Here is a 5,000-nt window from a genome sequence, read left to right on the forward strand (position 1 = left end):
GGAAGCCATTGTCCTGTGACGCTATCAGGTCTTTTTCTATCCATATCTATACGAGCGCTACACGGCACGTGTAAAACCTCAGCTCAGATAAAAAAAACATCTCAATTTTGCTTCCTAGATTTTGTAACAATCCAAGCGTAGAAAAACCGTACTCTGGTCCTCCCTGCGCAGACGTACAACAACATCATGTGCTTCTGCAGAAAGCATGCAAATTCTAACATTTTAAAGGTTAATGATCGAATCGGGTTGTGTATTAGGCTAAACAGTTTATCATTCGTCACGGTCTCTTTCTCTCTCTCTCTCTCTCTCTTTTTCTCTCTCTTTTTCTCTTACTCTCTGTCTTTCTCTCTGGGGAGGAAAAGGTCCCACATCCCCTCATTTGCATTTTGCACAACAAAGTTCTAAAGAGGTTGAAAGAAAGAAGTGAGACTACAGAACATAAACCTTTTTTATTTTCCAGAGAAGACGCCGGACCCTTTTTCATGCGGAAGACACGATTGCTGTACAATTTGCAATTCACTAATGTAGCCAAAATGATCACACCGAACAAAGTGACATAAATTTGTACACTTCTCTGATGATGAACTTCAGCATTGTGAATCGGAAGTCCACGTGCAAATTATCTCCCTTACCAAAACCTCCTTTTCATATTATAGGCCACATAAACACCATCGCAAGCATCTCATGCTCATCAGTTTCAAGTGGGCGTGTCCCAAACCACATTAAAAACACTTCCCACATAAATTTTTTAAAAGGTTAGGGCTTCTAACCCAGACGTCGTCTTCTTTCTCTGCCCTTATTTTTAATTTTTTTTTTTTTTTGCTCTGATATTTATCCCTCAGACCTCACCACTTCCTCCTACATTCATCAACACATTCGGCTTCATCGTTTCCTTAGTAAACTGCAAGATTCTCCTCGCATGCTACATGTGGACTGATGATTAGCCAATGAAAGCTAGCACTTTATCAGAGTTATAATGTGTGACCGGCTAATTTTTTTTTTTTCATTTCGGCTCTGAAGAGTGTGTGTTCTTTAAAGATTTTGCAGAGAAAAAGAAAGAAAGATGATCTGCACAAAGAGATAAAAGTGTCAGCACTGAGACAAAACCAGGCCACCCAAGAAGCCACAACAGACAATAGAATAAACCATAAAACTTAACTTCTAGACTTCTATTTGTTCTCAGGAGCTCAGGTTCTTACAATATTCAGTAGTTTATTTTCCAGCTGGTAAAAACCAGAGTGAGTCAACCCAGTCAAAATGCAAGCTTAAGGATCCTGAAGCTTGTGGCCAGAAAAGTGCATAATAAACATAAGACTCTTTGTGGGCAAAACATTTAATGCTTTGATTGACATCTTTTGGGTTTCATTCTTGCCAACTGCACTCATTTACTGTTAGACATTTACCATGCATTAAAGAATCAATTTAATTCAAACACATACATTTAAACTTCTCATGATGAAGTTATGTAGTGATGAACACCACAAAAAAATGGCATTTCATGTGGATTCATGTTAATCATGTTTAACAAGCTAGTCTAATTAATATTAACATTAAGCTTTATTAAGAAATTAAAAAATATAATTATGTCTTACTATGTGTTTAAAATGCACTGTCACACATATGTATCCCAAACCACAACCCATGTTCATGGTCTCAGAAACACTGTGAATGTGACCCAAATCACTTTTCCAGGTCGAACACCATCACCAAATAGCCTTAGAGTCCTCACTCAACTCTGGACGTGTCCTAAACCACATGGCCCACTCACTATTTTGGCCACATAAACACCTTCATAAACTCACTTTATCACAAATTCACTCTGGATGTGTCCCAAATCACATATTGGAATATATATATTCATTCTAGACATATCTCAATATTAATAGTCTTTATAAACCATATACACCTGTGCCTTGGATTATTCTGGATGTGTCCCTAATCATATCGACTATTTATTAAATAAATCAAAAAGACCTGCTTATTTCATTCATTCTGGAAGGTCCCAAAACCATCCTATTTACTACTGTATATCAATTTCACAATCATACGTCCGCTTTGGATGTGTTCCAAACCCCAAATTGTGTTTTTTCTTTCCAGGCTACATGAACACCATAAGCATTTTTTTCTGACATGCCAGCTCTAAAGTGTAACACGAATTGTTAACTTTAACCACTTGCTCGAACACTAGAATCTATTCCCAAAATCCAGGCTTTAATCTCAATCTGTGTACTAGATGCTGTGTTCTAGATGTGTACCGTGTGCTAACTCTAAAGTGTAACATAATTGTTAGCTTCAACCACTTGTTTTGTTTACAATATGTGTACTAGATGCTCGTTAGGCCACACAAACACCACATTGTACATCTCTTTAACTAGAACTACACATCTAGTCTCTCAGCCCTCATGATTGCGCATTTTGCAGCCGTGTGCATCGCTTAGCGAGTGTGTGTGTGTGTGTGTGTGGTGCATTATGGGATTCTTCAACTAAGCCTGCACCTTACTGTGAATTCACAGTGGTAGCTTTGGTTTCATTTTTTTCACATTGCTATGTATGAAATTGCACCCAGCCAGCCACAACACAATTAGCAAAAAAGGAACTTGGGGGTTCTAACAGTAAACGTTTTGCCCTATCTTGTTTGGTCTCTCTGTTCTCCGCGTACGGTATTTCTCTCCTTCGACGCGTTATTTCTCACCGGGCTGCAACGCCACGTCGGCTTCCTGCCAAAGTGGAAGTGCATGAATCATCTGGCCTTTCTGTTTTCCGTTTCTCAGAATTTACTGTTTACCTGCACAGGTGTGCACTGCATGCTGATAGTTTCCTGTTAACCTCACACACAAACACACACACACACACACACACACACACACACACACACACACACACACACACACACAAACAACCCACATCCAAATCACTTTTTACTCCAGTCCTCAATCATAACTCCAAAGCCTTCAATATGCTCTTATATTAATCCTTACTTTAATCCTAAACTTCAAGTCAAGGCAAGCCAAATTCTCACCCTAATCTTGAATTTAAAATAAAGCCTACCTCTAATCCTGAATTAAAGTCCCATGTATTTATCTTAATCCTAAACCTGAACTAACCCTAACTTTAATTCTAAAGTCAAATCCATAAATCCCAAATTTCCACCTTAATCCTAAACTAAAATCTGAGCCTTATCCTAATCTAAAATCCAAAATCTTCACCTTAATCCCACATTTAAGATAAAGAATAACTCACAAGTATCATTTAAAACTCTAAATGCAAACCTAAGGCCTAATCCAAGGCTAACTCTAATCCTAAAGGGCACAACCCATACCCTGATATTAAACTTAAACCAAAGCCTAACTCACATGTGTAATTTTGAACTCTAACTAAAATCTTAAAGTCAAATCCTAAATCCTCATCCTAATCCTAAAATCTACCTAAAGTTAGGCTTTGAAGTTAGGTACAAGTCTCAAATCCTCACCAAATTCAATCCCAAATATGATTGAAATCATAACTCACACGTGTCTTAATTCCAACTCTAATCTAATCAAAATTTAATCTTTAATCTCAAATCATAGCTGCAATCCGAATACCAAAATTGAATCCTAAACCTAAACTCTAATCCTAAAACTTGATAGATTATGATCATCACATATGCAACACACACACACACACACACACACACACACACACACACACACACACACACACACACAAACAGTTTTCATTCAGCTGTGACCAACATTAACACCCCACTCACCCAGAGAGGCCTTAGGGGTGGAGTCAGAGGGGCTAAAAAGTACCTAGGGTTCAGTTCTAGACTGAATTTCCATTCAAAGGAATTCTGGAGGTTGACCCTGAGGCCCCCCACCAGACTGGTTAATGGAACAGTCCATCATGTAGGAAGGTTCATTAAAGGAGGGAAATTTGTGAAATCATTGTAGAATGTTGAACACGTCATGGTGGGTGAGAAGAAGAAGCAGACATAAGTAGCCTACTGGTCCAAAATGTAAATCTAAGTTTTAAAGAAGTGACATTATATTATCATAAAAAAAGATCTGTGTGTGCGAGCACCAAAAACAGCAACCGTTTCAGTTGGCGTACAGTTACAGCTCTTCGGTATTTGGAGCAAACTCGAGTCACAGGACGCAAAACTAGTTCACAGGCTGCATACCCATACCCTGATATTAAACTTAAACTAAAGCCTAACTCACATGTGTAATTTTGAAGTCTAACTCAAATCTTAAATCCTCATCCTAATCCTAAAATCTACCTAAAGTTAGGCTTTGAAGTTGGGTTCAAGTCCCAAATCCTCACCAAATTTAATCCCAAATATGATTGAACAATTCCCGAGTTGTCTGTGTTCTTAGTCAGAAGAAGAAAAAAACACACAAGGGCCACTTTTTACCTCACATGACAAAATTATAGCGTAAAAATGACGGCAACTTTTTAATCCATTTATAGAAACGTCTGCAAAACCAGCGTCAAATAACGAAATCCTTTATAACATCAATCCCTCAGTAACTACCAACTTAATCTGTCCTATATAAGACAATATTTAGAGGAACTGTGTGTGTGTGTGTGTGTGTGTGTGTGTGTGTGTGTGTGTGTGTGTGTGTGTGTGTGTGAAAGATAAAAGGCCTGGCATACATACACAAACACACACAAATACTGATGCACAATAAATAATGACACTAAAAAATACTAAAACGTCGTCACGCTGATTTCTTTACTTAGTTGTACAGTGTTGCACCACTAGAACACCAAAGCTGGTGGACCTGAAAGTCTTCAAGTTGTGGATTAGTCGTGCAGGAGCTACTGTGTTGTACAGCACCATGTGACTGTGAATGTGGTATTTCAATAATTGCGGAACTCGTAGGCTCACAAACATCCGCAAGTTCTGGTGGAGGACCACCGTTTCAGAAGAGCAAAATTGGTCATTTTATACAGCTCACATCCACGCGTGCATGTGGGCCATGCGAACGTTACATCGCACGATTCGTTCTATACAT

At 38.5% G+C, this 5,000-nt stretch overlaps 1 protein-coding gene and 1 long non-coding RNA gene across 5 annotated transcripts in view; both read right to left on the bottom strand.

Moving 5' to 3' along the window:
* map4k1 (mitogen-activated protein kinase kinase kinase kinase 1) overlaps positions 1-5,000 on the bottom strand; it is a 34,353-nt gene that overhangs the window by 27,810 nt on the left and 1,543 nt on the right. The gene's annotated exons all lie outside the window — the stretch shown is intronic.
* LOC310730224 lies at positions 431-4,325 on the bottom strand. Its single transcript, XR_014534768.1, has 2 exons — positions 4,169-4,325; positions 431-3,320 (listed from the first exon to the last, which is right to left on the bottom strand). It is a non-coding gene; the product is annotated as an uncharacterized lncRNA (long non-coding RNA).

The sequence above is a fragment of the Silurus aristotelis genome (genome assembly GCF_946808225.1).
Source record: "Silurus aristotelis genome assembly, chromosome: 8".
Lineage (NCBI taxonomy): Eukaryota > Metazoa > Chordata > Actinopteri > Siluriformes > Siluridae > Silurus > Silurus aristotelis.